At 39.1% G+C, this 21,795-nt stretch overlaps 1 long non-coding RNA gene across 3 annotated transcripts in view; it reads right to left on the reverse strand.

Moving 5' to 3' along the window:
• Positions 1 to 1,797: 1,797 nt before the first annotated feature.
• The window catches only part of LOC149525365 (uncharacterized), a 263,765-nt gene continuing 243,767 nt past the window's right edge, over positions 1,798 to 21,795 (reverse strand). For all 3 annotated transcript variants that reach the window (XR_016348914.1, XR_016348916.1, XR_016348915.1), the window contains exon 4: positions 1,798 to 13,171. This is a non-coding gene — a long non-coding RNA (uncharacterized LOC149525365). The remainder of the gene's footprint in view (positions 13,172 to 21,795) is intronic.

Here is a 21,795-nt window from a genome sequence, read left to right on the forward strand (position 1 = left end):
AAGCAACAGTATCAACAGAGCAGTGATAAGATTCAATAATGGACCTTGGCACTGCAGAGAGAAAACACAGAGGCAATATACTTTAAAGAGCCAAAGGAATGGGCTGCAGGAGTCTGCGCTGAAGGAATGCCATATGAATGTGAGGTGAGTCCAGTTACTCCTGACATGCTGTGTTTAAGGAACTGCAGGCTAATACAGAGCAGGAATCAGAAGATATATTGTATCCTGGTGCAATCATTTTGGCCAGGGTCAAAGTAAGGGAGTCTAGCAGCAGTCAAAATGAAAAATGGGCAAATTATAAAGACTTTACAGAATAAAGGTGGCAATAAATCGGCTCAGAATGCTGACTTGGTAGCAGTCATCAGTGTATTCCTGGAAGAGAAAGGGTTGCAGGAGAATCTCAGCATTGTATTGAATTTGCACTAGAATTTCAGCAGTGTCATACTTAGACTGTCATGGTGGCAGGAAAACTCATATCAAGCAACCAATGGGGGATAAATCAAGCTTAGCATGATGTGGCAAATGTTAGATACAGCAAACCAATCCTAGCGGGTGGGTATGTTAAAATCAGCACATACAGGAAAAAAGTCCCATCAATAAAAGGAAATCAAACTGCTGCCCTTTGAGCAAAAGATGCATCAATTACTGCCCTTCCATGGCTTTGTGAGGCAATGCTAATAACAGTGATAACTTGGGGGCAGTAGCAGTGGTCCTGGCAGGCAAATGCTGCCCATTTACAAACGATACAGGAACAAGATGCTGAATTGGAACCATCTTGGAAACAAGCTCAAAGCTTAAAGTAAAAAAAGCGGAAGGGGGGGCAGACTTGGCACTAGAACAGGAACTACTTTGTTTCCAACCAGAGCAGGATTTAATATGGGTAAAACCTCAAGACATGCATAAAAGATATGCTACAGTGGGTACATTGATTCATAATGGGATAAAACATTATGTTAAAGGAAGAAGAAGAGAGACTCATTTGAACATGTTGAGGGCATGTTCTTATTTCATGTGTAACAGGGATGATCGAATTAATAATACCGATGAGACAATTTCCCAGGGGCTTCTGGAAGAGAATTCAAACTGATTATATGGAGGAGTTGCCTTTGATACCTAAAAGACACCAGTATATGTTACTAATAGTGGATTCCTTCTGACACTATGATGGAAGCATTCCCCATAAAAAATATGACTGCATTAACTACAGCAAAAAAAACTTGTCTACAATCTGTTATTTTGCTGTGAGGGTTCCAAAAGTGGTCAAATCAGGCAACAGTGGTGGCTTTCTCAGGCCTGTTGGTAAAGAAATGGGCAATAAGCTGGAAATTTATCAAAAGTTCCACATTACTTAGCATGCAGAAGCAGATGGGCAAGTGAAGAGAATGAACAGAACTGTTAGGGCTAAGCTTTAAAAAAGGGGTGAATAGTAGGGATGATAAATATCAGTTAATTGAATGGTCAAGTAACCTCGTCAATTCTTATCGGTTAGTTGGCTATTCTATCATCCGTGGAGGTGGAGCCAGCAGCCAATGTGCCTCGCTCCCAAGGAGCCCTCTCCGTTCCGTGCTGCTGGCTCTGTATCAGAGGCAGCAGCGTGGGGTGACAGGCAGGAGCTGGTCTGTGAGGAGAGCCAGTTTAAAAAACAGCTCCCTTTGCAGACCAGCTGCCTGTCACCCCGTGCTCTTGCCTCTGATAAAGAGGCAGCAGCGCAGGGTGGTAGCAGCCCTTGTTTGGGGTGGGGGGGGGGGGGCGGTCTGAGCTCCCAGACCCCATGTGAGCCGGAACTGAGTTGGGCTGTCTGCCTGCCTGGCTCCTAATACACTTTAAATACAGAGCCACAGCAGGGGGAGGTCCCAGACCTGTCGCAAGCCAGGACTGAACTGGGCTGCAGGCCAGCCTGCTAAAATATTTACCGGCGGGGAAGAAATACATGTAGTCTATAGCATTAACCTATAAGCTTTTGCTTATTAGTTAGTCAGTTAATTGACTACACTGTTATATTTCTAGTGAACAGTAAAAGTTAGTAATTGAGACTGATGGAGATCTAGGCAAGAGGATTCAGGGAACAGAAGACACAGGGTGTGGTAAATGATCAAGATTATGAAACAGCACACTGCTCTGGACTTTTCCTACTAAAAGTCACCCTGGTATTCATCAATTCCTCACTTAAGTCATTGAAGCTTGTAAGAACTGATGTGTTATAAGTCCTCTCATTCCCTCACTCTTAAGTCATGGTATATTTGTTCTTCCTATTTGTTCTTTAACCTGTGCCTGCTTTCTCTTTAGTTGTTGTTGGTCCTTTAACTTCTTGCTGTTTTTGCTTTCACTTAATATCTCTAGCCGATCAAGGGAACAACTAAAAACTTCTTTAAAAATGCATTACAGAAGACTTCTGAAGATGTTAACTGGGATAAAATCCAGTATATTTTATTTGGTAACAGAGAGTAATTGAAGCTGAAGATGAGACTTTGGTATTTGAAGACAGTTATGTGTTGAAATGCAAATCTCTAGTGGACAATTCAACTCAACTGAGAAATTAAAAAGAAACACAGTAGAGCAGAAAAATTGGTCAGAGAGAAACAATACTGCCAGTTTCTCTGGAGGGATACAAAAGGACAACATTAAAAAAACAAAACAAAAACTATTGAGAGACATGTTGGATTTATCTCTTTATCTTGGAAATGAAAATGTTTACTAGCTTCTAGGCTCTGATTCTTAAAGGCAAAAGAAGCCCAAACTCTTTGGCTATGTCTACACTATGATGTTTGCCAGAAGAGGTATTGCAAATGAAGAGCAGATTAGCATTTTCTCGCACTTCATTTGCATAATCTTTTCCAATCTGTTTTTGCGCAAGGGGTTTTTGCGCAAAAAAAAAGCAATGTGGGTGTTTCAAGATCATTATATTAGACTCTGAGCAATGTGGGAGAGGGATTTTTCTTCTTGCCTGCTTATAAGGCATGTGTCACATCTTGGGATGTAATAAATACTACTACTACTACTACTACTACTACTAAAGTGGCTCTCCCATAAGGTGACATTCTCATTCCTTCATTTTCAGTCCTTTCTGTACAGGTGTGTATTATGATTTGAGATACTTATTTGTCATCTGAGACTAAGCACCCATAACTTTCTTTGAACTGAAGGCACATAGCACCTGGCAGGGCAAAGTGCTTTGACTAGACAGTTGGGATTTTCATAAGTGTCTGAGTAACATAGGATTACAAGTCCCACTGGCTTTCAACAGATTCTGCTCACCTTTATCACTTAACATCCCTCTCCAAGTTCCTTAAATCAGGAACTGTGTAACACTCACAATTTCTTTCCATTTTCCTTATCTTCTCTGCTTCTAGTTGCTCTCTCCTCTTCATTCTACTGTTTTTCCTGTGTGCAGAGCCCTGAACTTTGGCTGGGTGGAGCTCATTAAGCAGCTATGGGGCTGTGCTACCATGCAGCTTAGAGGGAAACTTGATCGTGAGCCACACCAGAAAGTGTGACACTTTGAAAGCCCAGATCAGTTGACCCAAACTGTAAGACTTGTTGCCCCTTGGTTGTTATTTTTCCAATGTAGACTTATCCTTCCAAACATAAGGGTAAATCCCAAACATTTTGGGATAACTGCTTTCCTTTTTGATGTGTCTCTGCCAGCTGGGAGAGACTCACTGCTCTGTCCTCAGCAGGGGATTGCTGCTGTCGTTGAGGGAGAAGTGCCCCTTCCTCAGCCTTTTTTTGCAATATAGATGGACCCACAGATAGTTGCCTATTTAAGCACTTATGTGCCCTTCATTACTGTTGTGCAATCATTTCAACTACTATTAAAAATAAAAAAAACCCTCCAAGAATGGATTTTATCTTCACAGCACACATTTGGCGAAGGGAAGTGTTATATTCATTTCATAGATAGGACAGAGAAATTGCAGGGTAGATTAACTACTTTGCAGTAGGTCACAGAGGAAGTCCATGTCTGAGCTTCAAATTAAACCCAAGTTGCCTGAACATAAGTCCAATGCCCATTAAGCCATCCTTCTAGCCTGGCATTTCCTAGAACACATCCTCTTTGGGATCCATTATATTCAAATCCTGAACCCCTCATGGTTAAAGATATGTAATTGACATTATCAGTAAGAATTAATGCAAATTGATAATTAAGTTATAGTGTTCATAGAAAGATTTCCAAATCAACTCTGAAGATACTATTTAGAAATTGTGCCAACCAAACCCATGAATTTAAACATCTGTGGACACTGGGGAAAATGTACAACTGTACCCAAATTCCAGTGCTGAAACCTATCGCATTAATATAACAATATAACTCTTATTATCAGAAAACCTTTAAACTTTGGGGAAGTTTGATTCTAGAGTCAAATCCTAGTTTTGTGGCTCCGGATTTTCTAGCTCTGTTAGTTACTGTAAACCTTAAATTAATACCAAAGCATTCCAAAGTCCATACCCATTTTAGTTGTCTGTACATGAACAGTAAAATCAATTAATTTCAGTAGAATTTTAGTCTCTGCATTTTAAATAATGCAAAATGCCAGATGTATGTTGTGCAGTATTCTTCATCAGCTGCAAGATTGATTTTGCCTTTGAGTGTCATTCTTCCATAAACTACTCTTCTCTGAAATAGCTGCAAGTGAGTAGATACACAAAATAAACCACTATAGAAGATTTATGCAAATACAAAAAATGGAAAAATCATAGATTCCCAAGGTGGAAGCACTGATACCATTCATATTTAATAATACATGAACAGAAGAATAAAACTTCTCTCTCAATTTCTATTTAATCCTTTATAATACAATTAAAGTAAAAAGATTAGGTATGAATGAAATCACTGTATATAAAGTAAGACCCAAGCTTAACTTTTAACACAAACCCTAACTGAATCAGAACGGAACCTTTCTGAGATTCAAAATTGCATGACTTTTAAAAGAATTTTTGCATTTTGATGAATATGCAAGGACTACCTGGGACCAGAAGAAGATGTGGCACTTTACAGGGAAAGACTGTTATCAAGAAATTTCCAGGTCAATTGCTGTAGTTCAAAAATACAGTTTGGATGGACATCTGGGGTCAACTCTAATCTCAGTTATATCATCACGCTACTAATGAAATTACTGTGGTTCCACGAGTCTGACGGAAAAGAGAATTTGACCCTTTAACAGTTATCTAGGTAAATGTCCTACATTGGCTAAGTCTTTGCTATCTCCAGTTCCCTCTCTAAAACCTTAATGTTTTTGTTCAGGCATTATAAGTTGTATATTGTAGACAAATTTCAAGAAGAATACTTATGAAGTAAGTTCAATATTGATGCCTGTGTTACTCAACTGTACTATAGCTATACTAACTAGATCTGAAATATACCAGAAGCTTTTTCACATCACACTTATATATATGATATATACCTTAGCGGTACTAGAATAGCAACTCTATAGGAAAGCTAAGTTAGATCTTATGTTTATTAAAATAGGGTAGATATCAAAACATAATCATGATGGATAATGAAATAAAAATGCAAAGACAACCTGTATTATACTTGTCAGTTTTGTGTACACTAAAGGCAATTGTGCATGAAAATTGGATAGTTAGAATGCTAGATAGTTAGAATTCATGATGCGGAAGTTTGCATGGGGTTAGGTTCTGAGGCTGAGTTGAAACATCATTGAAAATTTGGTCCATAAACTTAAATGTAACATTCATGAATTAACTTGACTAATCTGTTTCCCAGAACTGAATTTTCTGATCTCTTGAGAAAGCAAATGAAATCTGTAGCTTCATTTGCATTTCCTTACTCCGAGAGTTTGCATAATTAGATTATTTCTTTTTTTTAAAAAAAACACAATAATATTTTTATTTAAACAATAGAAAAAATAAAAGAATTATCAGAGACATATGTACTTTAGAAAATCTTTGAAAAAAGAATACTTTTGAAAAAAATCTTTTGAAAAAAGAATACTTAAAATTCTAATTTTACACAGGAGGTTCTGTCAGGGAGTTTGAGATGCATGAAGTCTGTGAAATATGATATGCTTCATAAACTGCTTACTTTAGAGCAGAGATATCCAAACTGTGAGGAACTTTTTGATCACTTCCAGGAGTGCAAGTCTAGGCTCATATAAATGACGCTAGAGTGTTGAAAGAGTATATGCAAATTTTTGGCAGTCCCCCTTTGTCGAAAAGCCACATAAACTTCATTTTTTGAGGAAGAGCAGCTTTTCAACAAAGGGGAGGAGGTTCACCAAAAAAGTCTAAACTACTTTCACTTTCTGCTTTCAAAAGTGAGATTGGAAGAAGATATGCAAATTCCCGTAGAATGTGCATATCCTCTCTGTGTGTAGTGAGTCAGAATGGCTTCCTCTAGCAAAGAGGAGGGTTAACTACCCCAGGTAGGTGCCACCAACACAGTCCTGTCATCTCACAACTAGTGTGTATAAGAATAGGGCCCTGCAGCTCATCTCAGTTTTGGTTTGACAAGGGAAGGTGGAAGATTTCTCTCCCTGGGAACTGAATCCTCAGCAGAGCCCACAACTGGCATCAGGGAGTAAAGGCAACCCCTTTCCTCACAAGATAGAAGACCCCTAGGAGAGACTGGAAGAAGGTCCACTGTACTATGAGATAGAGAGCCAGGTCCAGTAGCGAAGGAGCAGTGCCATCTGGAGCTGGTAAGAAGTAGCCCATGTAAAGAAGTCTTAATTTTGGTAGGGCTGTTGGGGTGCAAGGCACCAATTATATGTTTCCCCACCAATCTAGTGATGGGAAAATCCTGGTGGAGCAAGGTAGGTCATTTGTTTGGGACTAACATTTAGGCTAGATGGCCCGTGACATGAATTGTTTAATTGTTGCTATTTGTCCCAGCCAGAAGGCTGAGGACCATGGTCTGTTTAATTATTACTGTTTCTGCCAGATAGGATAGGAGGGCTTTAAACTGTTTAATTGCTTCACAAATGACAAGGGGACCTTAACCCTCACCTATTCCAGCCATGAGGAGGAGGGCCATAGATTGCTGAAGTGCTTTGCTCACACCCAGAAGGCTGGAGTCCAAGATTCCGTTGCACAGCCAAGCCAGTAGAGCACCTAATGGACAGCTGATGAATATATCAACTCCCCAGTGCCACCAAAGGGAGTGCTGTGATCTTGAAAGGAAAGATGGTTACTCTGCAGAAAACAGAAATATATATTTCTGTTTTTGACTGTTTTGGAATAGATGGTCACATAGCTCAAAAACAGTGAATCAAGGGCATGGTTTTGCTCCTAAATATGCCACTAATTTCCTTGTGAATTTGGGTAAGTCATTTTAATTGCTTGGGTCCTCAGTTTCCCCAGCTGTGAAACATGGATGGCAAACAGTGGCAAAAGCCAACCCAAACTTATATAAGAACAGCTTGAAGGAAGAGGATCATAAAATTAAAATAAAATTAATAGAGATTGCCTAGAACTGGAAAGAACCTTGAAAGGTCATCAAGGCCAGTTCCCTGCCTTCACAGCATGGCCAAGTACCATTCCTAACAAATTTTTGCCCCAAATGGCCTCTACAAGGATTGAACTTACAACCCTGGGTTTAGCACACCAAAGCTCAGACCACTGAACTATCCCTCCCTCCACCTTCCACACTAGCAAGCTGTTGTTACAGGAAGTAAAAGTTGCAGCTACTTCAAGGAATGGTAAAATGGCTGCACTTCCCTTTATGTTCCTGAAGTGAATTGACCTTTGGAGCTCCCAATGGGAAGGAGAAAGTGCTGTTCAAACCCATCAGTGTTCTGGGTTAATGCTACAGTTTATCCCTTCATGTATAAACGTCTGAAGACCACTTTCATCCTAAACTTTACAATGCAGCTGGATAAAAACAAAGAAAAAGAAACTGAATCTGAACAATTTGTTCTTTAGTTCTACATATTAAAGTGCATCTGCATTAAATCATTCAGTGAGCTGACTCCCTGGTCTCTGAGGGATATTTTGATCCACACTAGCTAGCTTTTGTGAAAGGGTACGTGTTCTTCTGGTTATATGTTTCAAAACCTGCAGTGTGCTCTTTGGAAAGTGGACCACATCATTATTATGGATATGTCTGTACTTCAATAAAACATACGCATGGCACAGTCTCAGAGCCTGGGTCGACTGACTTATTTTACTGGGCTCAAGCTTTGGGGCTATAAAATTGAAGCATAGAATTTGGGTGGAGCCTGGACTCTGAGACCCTTTCCCCCATCCCTAGCCTGAGTCAGCTTTCCAGGTTTAGCTGGAGCTGTGTCTTGCATCCTTTATTTTGGTGTAGATATACCCTATAAGGCTCACAGAGCTGGAAAAATAATTGAAATCATGGAACTATCCTTTTAGCTAGTATCTGCCAGAAAAATTCAGTCAAGTCTTAGATTAGGCATAAGAAGTGCTGGATTCTATTCCTGGCTGTATCACAAACTCATTGTGTGATCCTGGGCAAATTATTCTTTTTGCGTCAGTTCCTTCATTTGTAATGTGTGCTAGGAGGCCAAATTAACGCTTTTCCTTAAAGTACATGGAGATCCTGAAGAGGCAAGTTCTAAATGAATGCAAGGTGTTTTTAGGGGATAAGAAAGTTAGTTAAGGCCTGTAAAATGAATTGAACATATGAAGAGCCCTATAAAAGTTGTAAAGAACACTCTCATCCTGACAGGTAGATGGAGAAAATAATCTATGGAAGGATTCGTAGAATCTAAGGCAAGAAAGGATCGTTAGGTCACTTACTCAGACCTTCTGTCCATCACAGAAAAATTTCACCCAATTACCTCATATAGATAACCTGTGTTTGGCTAAATAATGTCTTCCATGAAGGTCTTGATTTCTCTTTATATTTGTTGATTTGCTGACATCAAGAAATGGAAAATCCACCACAATCCTTGATAGTTTCTTCCAGTGATTAATCACCCTTACTGTTACAAATTTGTGCCTAATTTCTGATTTGAATTTGTCTCTGTTCATCAGCCAGCTACTGACTCTTGTTAATTTTTTTTCTACACTAGATTGAAGTGATCTCTAATACCCAGTAACAGTTTGCTTCAACGTACACAAAGACAACTTTCCTTTGGTCATCCCTCATCCCCAAGAATCAGTCTCCCATATCACAATTACAGCTCTCCCACAATGCTCCAGCTAATCTCTCAGCCACCCCCATAAAGCCCCACGTAGCGGAACAAACAACTGGCGCTCATACAGATAATTTTCTATGGTTGTTGCCTATTCTAGGGAGACAGAATTAAAGTTGCAAGGATATGTACTTTAATACTCCATTTCCTAGTTGTTCAGACTTTTGAATCTTGCAGAATTCAGTGTTCTGGGGGGTCATGAGACACCACTGGGAAACCTGCATTCTGTGTTAGCCAATTTGTTTGTGGGTGTAAAAAGCATTAATATTAGATCATAGATCCAAGGAATTGAACATGGGATTTTAATAATAGTGCTCCAGGAAGAAAACTGAAATATAAAAAATCAGATGATCTTATTTAAATGCCAGCATGATAATTAACATTTTGACATTATTTCTCAAAAATGCTGTGGCTATCAGCCATAGCTTCAGGAAACTACATGAAAACCTTCAGGAGAGTAACAATGTCATAACTGGCAAATGACAGAAAGATAGTATTAATGTCATCTTATGGAAGGGTGATATTAGCAATTTATTTTAATATCTCTTGAAACCAAATAAGGAAAATTTGTTTTTACTCTGTTAACTGTGTGGCTTGTTCCTAGCCTTTGGAAATGCCACTCCATTACATTTTAAACAATACATGCTCTTAATAGAGAAAATTTTGACTTCCCTTTAGCTTTTTACGTCTTCATTGCCTTTGCTCTTTTCAAGGCAAAAGTTTTATTACCAATTACAGACTGGACTGTGATACAGTGATGCTCTGTAAAGAGGAATGGATAGCTAAAATGAATTTAGAGGAGGGAAGGAAAATGAAGAAAAACAAAGTAACTCAACTGTCTATTATATTGCTTTCACCGAGAACTTGCAGGGGACAAGAGATTTACAGAATTTAAAAGACAGAAACAAATTGAGGGAGAGAGAGGGCTTGCTGAGCTCCTGTGAAAATATTTCTAGGCAGAATTTCATATGTAGACGTCTTTGTGTTTCCTGATTTAAGGGTTCTTGAAACTGCTACTGTTAACAAAATCAAACCAGTTACGAAACTGCATGTAATGTACATCGGTCATGTGACTGAAGCACTTACTATTTTAATTATTAACATTTATTCACAGTTACTAACAGATTTTTTCCTAGTCTTGGATCAGAACATAAGAAAGGCCATACTGGAGCAGACCATTAAGCTCAGTATCCTGTCTTCTAACAGTGGTCAATACTAAATGTTTCAGGGGGAATGAAAACAACACCCACTCCCAGCTGTTGGCAAAGAGAGGCTAGGGATATTTAAGAGCATAGTTTTGTAACCTTACTTGTCCTGCCTAACGGCCAGTGACAGACTTATTCGCCATGAATTTATCTAATCTTTTTTTTAACTCTGTTACAGTCTTGGACTTCACAACAGCCTCTGACAAAGAGTTCTACAGGTTGACTATGTGTTGTATGAGGAAATACTTCCTTTTGTTTGTTTTAACCCCCTTGCCTATCAATTCCATTTGGTGACTCCTAGTTCTTGTGTTCTGAGAAGGATTTCAAAATTTCAACATTTTTCATGGGATAGAAATTCGGTTTTCACCACTTCTGCTCTCTCCCATTCAATCATAGTAAGTGTAAAGCAAAGGGATGGAATTGTGACTTAAGATATATCTACTTTGCAGTGTAAGCCCAGGGTTGGTAGGACTTGACTCAGCTGATGTATGTTAGGAAATCCTGGGCTTGAGCATCCACATTATTTGAGCTTGATGTCTAGTTGGCAGCAGGTAACAAGTGGAGGACCCCAGGGGTTGGGCCTGGGGCTGGTTGCATTCAGCATCTTCCCTTAATAATCTAGATGATGGGATGTATTGCACCCTCAGCAAGTTTGTGCATGACACTAAATTGGGGGAGAGGAAAATATGCTGGAGGGTGGGGATAGGGCCAGAGTGTCCTAGACAAATTGGAGGATTGAGCCAAAAGAAATCTGACAAGGTTAAACAAAGACAAGTGCAGAGTCCTGCATTTAGGATGGAAGAATCCCAAGGACTGCTACAGGCTGGGAACAACTGGCTAAGCAGCAGTTCCACAGAAAAGGACCTGGGTATTATATTGCACAAGAAGCTGGATATGAGTCAACAGTGAGCCATTGTAGCCAAGGCTAATGGCATATTGAGATGCATTAGTAGGAGCATTGTCAGCATATCGAGGGAAGTGGTTGTTCCCCTCTATTTGGTACTTGTGAGGCCACATCTGGAGTATTGTGCCCAATTTTGGGGTCCCCACTACAGAAAGGATGTGGACAAATTGGACAGAGTCTAGGGAAAGGCAATGTAATAACTAGGGAACTGGGGGCACATGACTTCTAAGCAGAAGTTAAGGGAACTGGGCTTATTTAGTTTTCAGAAGAGAAGAACGAGGAGAGATTTGATAGCAGCCTTCAACTACCTGATGGAGGGGAGGTGTTCCAAAGAAGATGGAGAGAGGCTGTTCTCAGTGGTGACAGATGACCGAACAAGAAGCAATGGTTTCAAATTGCAGTGTTGGAGGTCTAGTTTGGATATTAGGAAAAACTATTTCACTAGGAGGGTGGGGAAGCCCTGGAATGGGATACCTTGGGAGGTGGTGAAATCTCTATCGCTAGAAGTTTTTAAGGAAGGCTTGAGAAAGCCCTGGCTGGGATTACTTGATTGGAGTGGGTCCTGTTTTGAGCAGCAGGTTGGACTAGATGACCTCCTGAGATCTTTTCCAACCCTAATCTTCTGTGATTCTATGATTGCATTTAAATCCTATATTAAGACTTTTCAAATTATTACTCAACCCTAGGGCTCTGGTGTTCATACTACAATGTACAGACATGAGTCAAAGTACCTTATTCCAGAATCCTTAGTGCTCCCCTGCCTCTGAAATGTATCTCTTTTAGCTTATGGACCTTGGAGCACTGTGGGAAAACTCTAATGCCCACCATTAGGAAGTTACTCACATTGCAAAAGTCTGACTAGTTTGATCTCCATTGCAAACTGAGGATGCTGATAGTGTGCTTTCAGATTGGTGATCAGAACAGAATGGGTTAAAGCTAGCTTGAACTGGAGTGGATTGTTGGGGTAGAGAGGACAGAGGAAATTGTCCTATGGAATTGTGGAATACTTCCAATTGACTTCTGATACACAATTTAAGTGAGGTTGTGGCTACACTGCAAATAGGGCACAGGTCCTGGGTCACAGCTTGATCCATAGGTGGTCCTAGGACCCAGGGTCTAAGCCTTGGGTTAGCACAATTGCAGTGTAGAATCAAGGATGAGGTTTGCCTGGAGCCTGGCTCAAGTATGGCTTACAGAGTAGTATAGTGTATATATCTATATATGCTCAGAGGGCTGACTTTCAGGAATAAAGCCTTTTGGGGCTGCTCTTGGACTGGTGAAATTTATGTACCGTCCTTTCCTCAGAACTATTCCTAAAAGCACTGTCTAGTTCAGTGATTACAAAAGGCTATAGCATGCATTTCAGATAAGTATAAGTTTCTGTGGATGAAGGTTATTTTCCCAGTTATTCTCAAAGTAACACCACTATAATAAGATCTACTTTATTACAAAAAATAGTGGTTACTTAGCAACTGAGGGCCTGATTCTAGGCTCAATATGTGTACATCATAGCTGATTTCCCCAGATGTGCTGCAATATGTTTCAGGTCTCTGAGGTGAGAATTGGACTTTAAAATTGTATTTCCTCATGAGGCACTTCAATTCACTGCCATCCTACTGCCAAAGCAGAATAGAAACCACCTACCTGGCTCCTGTCATTCTCAAAGGGCTGTATAGTACAAAACATATCAAAACTATCCTCTGTTTTTTAAATGGTCATTTTGGGGCTAATGAGCTGCCCACTGTTGACTCTATTATGCAATATTCTGGCAATCTGAATGGACTTTTTAAGCTAGATACTTAGCTGACATAAATAGGTGTGCTGACTGTGTTATCCTTAGTCACATCTGGAAGTATCATTCTCTGCAAACAGTTCCATTGAAATCAGTAGGACAAATCTCTAAGCCAAGTATTTTTCAGTGTGTAGAAGGGTGATGGAATCAGGACCTACATGAAAAGCAATAAAAAAAATTATCAATAATTGAAAGAAAACACGCCTGCTGAATGTTTTTCTATATAACGGTCACCATAACATAACTGCCAGTTCACCATAAATTAGAGAAATGCACCAAAGAAATAAGGAAGGGTTGCAACAGAATTTAACGGAACTGTTTAATGCAAGAGTGTATGGAGATCATGCATATATGTACATGAGTAGATAACAGTTATGTGTGTGTATAGATATATCCCTGCATATACACACACTGCAGTTCTCCCTTTCTCTAGCTTGTATGAAGAATTCTGTCATGGAGTTGTTCTGAAAAGGTAAATTCAACAACTAAAAAGGCAAGCTGATTCATAGCCTGGGCTGTATGTGTATAGCTGAGTAGAATTCTGCTAATAACTATAACACACGAAATTCTTTATTTTGAAATGTGACTTATTAGCTATTTTAAAAAAATATATTTTGAATCTTTATAGAATCAGTATTTTCAGTTATTCTTTTCAGTCTTTTTTATGTTGTTTCAGTTTACCTAATGAGTTGAACTCTTTGTAGGACAAAAGGTATTTCTGTAATGGTGACAATGATAATTTTTCACACAGGTTCATCAGCTGAGGTTATTCCTTTATATTTTTTTCCTTGAAACAACAGATCATTTTAATGCCTGTATTAGAAATACTCTCCACCTTTTACTTATGCTCTATTTCCATCTGAACATTTAACCCTTAGTAGTATAGTGTCCACAAACAGTAGATGTGTGCAGTCAGTAAAGGATAGTAACATGAAGTAGAACAGTGCACGAGACCAATAGCTTATCTCTTTCACCAGTTAAAGTAGAGCCAATAAAAGTTACTTCCACATCCATCTTGTTTGATATTTTGAGATCAACATGGCTATATCAGTACAGAAAACAGGACACAAGCAAATGGTGACACACTGCTGCTTTAAAACATGGCTTGTATGACTTTGTTGAATGAATTTCAGTGAAAATAAGCTCTATTATAACTGGAGAACTGTTAGTGTCCATACAGTTAGCAAATCTCAGTCCTAATGCTTAGTATCAGTAGACAAATACAGCAAAGAGACTGAGCAGTTTTTCATTTGGAACGGAGTTCATATTTTATCTTTTTTTAATTTCAAATTGCTTAATGAATTCTTGTTGTACCGTAGAATATTTTATCTCTACAATAAACCTCCCCCCTCCACATTCAAGCAATGTAACATAAACACGCAAAAATTCAGAAGACTAGTAAAATACTTTCCTTTGCTTACTGTATGAACTCTCAGTAGGGATTTCATGGGTTGGATTGGTCTTATTTCCCACACATTGTATCTTTTAGTAGTCTTTAGAAAATAGATCTAAGTTTTCCTGACTTATTCTGTGACCTTGGCCAAGTCACTTATCTTATTGCATCTCAGTGCACTCATCTATAAACATCTCAAAGGATATTGTGCAGTTTTATTGATGACTATACAGAACTTTCATATTTTCTAGTGAAAAAACAAGTGCACAGTAATATTTTTACCGCAATACTTTAAAATTCAGCCAATGCTTATTAAATGTCTTTCTGAATCAGAGCTGAATTTTTCTCCATCTTTAAGAGATTAATATATTTTAAGGGCAGAAGGAGCTATCAGATTATCTATTTTGATCTCCTGCATAACATGGGCCATAGAATTCCATATAGCTACTTCTGTACTGAATCCAGTAACTTGTGTTTCACTAACGTATTTCTTCCATAAAAGCATCCCGTCTTGATTTGATGAACAAGAGATGGAAAATCTGCCACTTTCCTTAGTATCCTGTTCCAATAGTTCATGGCCTTTACTCTTAAAAATTTGTGACTGATTTCTGATTTGATTTTTCCTGTTTTAACTGGGTTGTTGTAATGCCACTCTCTTCTAGATTTACAAGCTTTTTAGTATGATGTTTTCTGTCTGTGAAGGGTATGATATACTTTAACCGAGGCACCCCTTGATCTCCTTCCTCATGAAATAACCTAATCTAATAATAAAACATGAAATACATTGTTGGCGTGCGCTAAGATTGAGCTTTTGTTGGTATGAGCTTGGGATGGTGAGCCAAGAGTAGCTAAGCCATAACCGAGTTATGCAGACCATCCCAAATAAGAATTTGTAGTTTGTTTGTTGGTCTCTGAGCTTGGCTGGGCAGAAGACCAGATCCCCTGGCTCCACCCCCTCCTGGGGCATCTCACTCCAGGGACTCAATGAGGAGCGGCTGAGCTGCAGAGAATCTCTCTGTCCGCCAATCTCAATCAGGGTGGGGCAGCCAATAGCCATTGGAGCCCAGCTGGCAATCAGTCCAGCCAATTATTCAGTCTTCCTGCCCAAATCTCCAGCAGATAGCAGACCTATCCAGATCTCCTATCCTATGAGCAGGGTAGTTGGGGTGGGGGTGGAGTGACGCTGGCCTTCCCACTCTATCAGTGGCGGGTTAGTCCGCCATTAGGCCAACAGGGATCTGTGCATGACACCCTGGTCACTTTAAAATCAGTCCACACCCAAACTCTATTTGGCTTCCCTGGGCTCCTTCCTATCTTGGAATCTGGGGAACCTGGGTTATGGGGGTGTCTTCAGTCTCACTTGGGTAGAATGCAAATGGCAACCCTATAAGCTTGTTGGGGTTGCTGGTGTCCAGCAGCTTTGGCAATCCTGCTGGGTATCTGGCATGGCAGCAGTTTCTGGACGTTGCTAGTTCCAGCACCTGGGGAGAGATGTCCTGTTCCTCTGGCAGGTCTCAATCAGCTCCAGGCTACAGCAGTGGAAGAGAAACAACTTGCTCCCGTGGCAACTCTTCCCCAACTGAGCTAGAGGGCTGGCCTTCTTCCTGTCCTGGTCCTTTGCTTGCAACAGGGCAGCTACAGGTGCTCCGATTCTGCCCACTAGGGGACTGTTGTGGGTTTCTCTCTGTCTGTCCAGGTGGAAGACCACACCTCCTAGCCTTAGACATGTTGAAATGTTTATATGAGCATATGCAGAATATATATAAATATATATATATATATATATATATTACTTTACAACTATTTCAGAGAGGATTTTTTTTACATTTAAAAATCTAATTGAAATTTTATTCCTCTGTAACAGCTTGAGACTCATTACTGTGGTGTCTCCTGTTGATCACTCTGGGAATTAGTTCAGTCCACCCTCAGAGCACCTTCTTAACGTCTTGACTGCTGCTACATTTATGTCAGTTCTCCACCACTCCTCAGGACCTGTGTCCCTCACAGATCGTGCCCTGGCTGCAGCCTTAGTACCTGGGCCTCAGCCTGGGATTTATTCAGACATGAGCTCTTCCAGCTCACACTGCCTTCCCATAGCACTGGTCTGTCCAAGGAACCTAGTGCTAGCAGGCACCTAGGTCCCTCTCCCTCTGGAGCTGGAGCAAGAGTGAGCTCTTCCTGGCCACCTGTCTTTTTTATACAGCTCTGCTATTTTAACTCTTTATACTCCAGTGCAGGGCAACTGCCCCATTACATCCTCCACCTGAAAAATCAAGTGCCTTGGAGCCAGGATTTCACCCCTGATACCCTTGCAAATAACAGCAAAACTCCCCCGGCTTTCACTGGGGACAGATCTTCATCTTACAAGTTCAACTGCATGCAGTTCAGAGGAATAGGGATCAACTTCCCCCTTTGTCTGCCCTTTCGGTTGGCCTTGGTATGTGGCTCTATAATTCTGCACATAGGTGTGGGAACTGTATATCCAACTGGTATGGCATTGAGGTTGCACTGAACTGTAGATCTCTGAAGTTCCCTTCCTTGGTTTATCCACCTTTTTCAATGCAAAGCTATTGCCATCTTAAAAGTCCTGACAACTTTTCAGTAGGAAAGAACAAGAAATAGCAGTGTGTCTAAAGAATTTTCTAAATTATGGAGCTAAATACTGGAAAGTATATGAAATATCTCTTCTCTCCTTCCAAAATAAGATAGACAACTCAGAAAGATGTTTAAATGATAAGCAGAAGGAACAGGATTTCTTGCAGTTTTGTTTGGCAAACTTTTCATTCCATTCCAGAAACAATCCAGAACACAGCATGATCAAGGAATTAAGCCCTCTATATTGTTTTCAGCTGGAGAAGTGAGAAGAATCAAATCTAGTCTCTTTGAAAAAATCAATTTTTTACAAGTGTGTGAAATGCAGACAAGGTCAGCAGGAAACACAGCATGCTTCTAAGATATAGAAGATAAAACTCCTTTATAAATTTTGTACCTAGGACAATCAATCTTTGTAAAAAATTGGAGGGGAAGGAGAAAGTAAAAAAGCTATTTTATGAAATATTAGACTTAGATTCAAGAGATTTTTTTAATATTGCCTGCAAGATATAGCACGCTAGTTCTAAACGTGTGTATGTGAGTGAAAAGAGAAGGGGAGAGAAAGGTATAGAGAAATCATCCATATAAGTATCCTGTCCTCTACCACTAATAGGCCCATTCCCCACTATTTCAACTACCATACACCAGAGCCATAACTTTGCTTTTTCAGCCTACCCTACATACTCAATTATTCATCCATTCTCTCCTAACATTGTAAGTTTAGGATATTTAGTGTGGTTTGGTGAGTTGGGAAGGGTACAGACTATGGCTATGTCTAGACTACATCCCTCTTTCAAAAGAGGGATGTAAATTAGACATATAGAAATTGCAGATGAAGCCGGGATTTGAATTTCCCATGAGTCATTTGCATAATTGCGTCACAGCGTTTTTTTAAAAAAACTCTATTTCGAAAGTGAAACAGTGGTCTAGACACGGTTCTTTCGAAAAGAAAAGCCTTTTTCAAAAGATCCAGTACTCCTCCAAAAATGAGGTTTACCGGATCTTTCAAAAAAGGCTTTTCTTTTCGTCTGGACTGCGTCTGGACCGCAGTTTCACTTTTGAAATAGCGTTTTTTGAAAGAACACCGGGACGTGATTATGCAAATGACGCTCAGGAAATTCAAATCCCAGCTTCATTTGCAATGTTGATATGTTTAATTTACATCCCTCTTTCGAAAGAGGGATGTAGTTTAGAAGTACCCTATGATTAGACATTTTCTTTCAATTTTTTCGCAGTGTTCTCTACTACACTACTACAGTCGTCTGCAGCTGGTGTATTTAATGTGCATAGGTTACTTTGTACCATTACACTGTTCTTTTTACACATCCTTTCTTAACCTAGTAATTTTGCCTTAGCCCCTAGAAGAATAAAGGGACTTTACTGTTTGTGTTGTTTTACTACTTACTCAAAGGCTGATAGAATACCTTACTGTGTGATAAGGCAGCCACAACATATATCAGGGCATAATGATAGCTTTATAGATTCTGAATCCTGCCCATGAGTTTGAGGGACTGTGTGTACAGAGATTGCCTGGATCTTTCTGTGGTTCTGTAGTATGATTCTGAGGTGTTATGTTTCCCCCTCATTGCACACCCAATAGAAGGGAAGCCACAGAGACCTCCTCAGTTTTCACACTGCATAATCAAGCTACTGTTTTTTTGGCACCATGCCGCTCAGATGACTGGATTATCCCTGGGAAGCTTATCTACCTTGAAAGATCAAAGATTTAATTCCAGACTAATTCAGTTCAAGTGTGATCAGCAACATTAGACCATCTTCTGCATTTACTTAGCTGGCCTCCACTCAAAGGGGTAGTTGGATTATACTTTATCATGATTGGAATTATACTGTGATAGTGCCTTTTGAGTGACGAAAACCACTCATCTGTATTTCTGGATGATTAATACATGACTATACTCTTAATTATTGGTGCAATTGTGCCCAAAATCACTCAGGAAGTCTGAGGTGTATAAAACTGAAACCAGTCTCCTGAGTCCCCAGATAGCTTGCAAACCTCAGGACCATCCTCTCTCTCTTATTTTACAATAGATAACATAAATCAACATCATTGAGTTATTCACATACTGTATCAAAAAGATGTTCTTTGGGAAAATTCTACAGAGAAGTCCCTGTCTTTGAAATAGTTCATTCTATTAGAAGTGGTACAGTCTTTCAAATGTTTGGAACTTTTTAAGGGCACTCACTGTATTTCCACCAAAACTATGGTTACGTCACATTTCATGAAGAGGAATATTTCACTAGATTTTTTGGAATAAACAACTCACTGGAATACTTTCAGATGCATAGTCAATAGGGAGCTGTTTGTAATTTTATACATCACAAATCTCACTCTGAAAACTAAATGCAAAATCAAGCACTCAAGAACATTGTGGGGATTTGTGATATACTCTGGAGGCTTGTGGGCCCATAAATCGGCAAATGGATCACACACACATATATATTGAACCATCCTCTCCGAACAGTATATATTGATGAGTTGGAAAGAGTACAGACTATGACTAGACATTTTCTTTCCACCTTTTTGCAGTGCTCTCTATTGAGAAGTAATCTGCAGTTGATATATCTATCAATGTATGTATATATATATAGATAGACATATAATTCATTAAATCAGTTCTCCAATTTATTAAACTGCTTCCTGACATTTGCGCATGAAGAGGGAATGGGATGATCATATCATATGGTAAACATATGTTGGAAGGAATATGAGGCAAACAAACACATTGTGGCTGATAAAGGCAAAGAAATCTGAACAGTATGAAAAAGGAACAGACTAAAGATGAATGCAAAAGGGAAGACAAACAGGGGAAAATATATACTAAACAAGGCTAAGGAGCAGGTAAATTAGCAGATCGATTCTTCAGGAAAAAGGAAACAAAATTAAAAGGAAAGAAATGAAAGGGCAGCTGCTAAAAATACCAGACAGAAAGATGAGAAGAGCGGAGCCTAAACAGCAATTCATTTATCCAACTATTTTTGGGCCAAGTGTTCAACACTCTTGGTAATATCATTTCCAGTATGGACATCACAACTAAGCAGGATACTTGTCAGTCTGGCACACTCTTGATAAAAATATCTGCAGAAAGGAGAGAGAGATACATTGCAATGATAACATTGCTTATTTGTGACATTGACAAACATCACAGCTGCCTAAAATGTCAACATGTACAATGAACTGCCATTGTTTGCAGTTCAGCTTCTTAAAACATCTTCCTTTATTCTTACCTAGTGAACTTTATAGTTTATATAAGCATGCTGCTTTTTTTTCTTCTGGCTGCAACTTCTTCACCCTGAACTTCTTGCTGTGCTCTACCTTTGAGACCTAGCCAGCCAAGCACAACTATTTTCAATAATTTCAATATATATTCACTTTCAGATGTCTCTGTTTTTACTCTCACTTGTAGCATAAAAGTGAAAACAAGATGTGCATGATGTTTATTTTTTCAGCCAGAATCCACTTATTTCATTACAATAGTAAGCTACTCAGCCTTCACTCTCACCATTTATCCACTTAAGAGCTGACTGAGTTGTTTTCAGATAGGAAAGTAAGAACCAGGTTTAGTGCAGTGCTGTATAAAACTACTCTGTTTTGAAAACTTCATCAAATGTAAGACAAGGTCTGAAGATAATAGCATGAATAGCATGATTTTAATATACATTGTATAAGATGAAATATCCTTCCTGACTTCTTCCCTTTGGACAATCCCCCCTCCACCCCCCTTATGGAGAATTACAAAGGAGGGGGACAGTAGGAGGAGGCAGGAAGGGGAGAATGTAAAACATTTTGCTTCCGAATATTTGATAAGCAGAAATGAAGGATATTATTTTATACTGCCTGCATGGTGTGCTTCTTTGCTTATTAGTGTATAATGTTATTGCCTCATAAAACAGTGTCCCCATCCTATTACTTTTGAATAGTTGGAATGCTCACTTGTTCACTTATGCTAATTAGAAGGGTTTAAACCAAGCCAGAATAAACAGTACTTCTTGGCCGAAAAAAATGAAAGTTTATGATGTTGATTTCCATACGATTTTAGATTTTATGGTAATAATATGCTAAATCTAACAATGATACGTTAATATAACAGCTAAACTCTGCTGTCTATGAATTACTAAAATGTTATACAGAGTAATTACTGAAACGGTGGAAAATTGCCAATTTACTCTAGTTTTTCCAAACTTTTCCTAAAGGCATCATCACTAATGGAAATAAAGGGTTGACATTGGCAAGCAAATCTCAATGACAAAACTTCTATCATCATTTTCAGTCTGTACTAAACATTCAATTGCTGGCTTATTTACTCTAAACCCTCATTTAAAGTGCTACCAATAGACATGGTCAAAATAACAGAAACAGACTGCAGATTCCTTTGGGGCCAGATTCTAATACTTTTGTGGTAATGAATATGACTGCTCATAAAGTGAATCATTACTTAATGTGAATAATCCCATTAATAGTGACTATCAAAATCTGGCTCCACACTATATTTATGATTAATTATTGTTTGAACACATTTTTTATTACGGAACATTTTTTTTTCATCCCATTTTTCAACCAGCTCTAATTATTCATTATATATCAGTGGGACCTAGATACCTCTAATGGAAATTGGGGCTCCACTGATTTGACATTGTATAAAAATACAAAATGAGAGAGAGTCTTTGACTGAGCCTTAGCCTTTGTCTACCTTGCAACATTTTGCTGATATAGCCGTGTTGGCTGGGAAGAATCTACCTGGTAGCTGACATAGCTATGCTTACAAAAAATAGTG

Source organism: Pelodiscus sinensis, chromosome 2 (genome assembly GCF_052426305.1).
Source record: "Pelodiscus sinensis isolate ZL-2025 chromosome 2, ASM5242630v1, whole genome shotgun sequence".
NCBI lineage: Eukaryota > Metazoa > Chordata > Testudines > Trionychidae > Pelodiscus > Pelodiscus sinensis.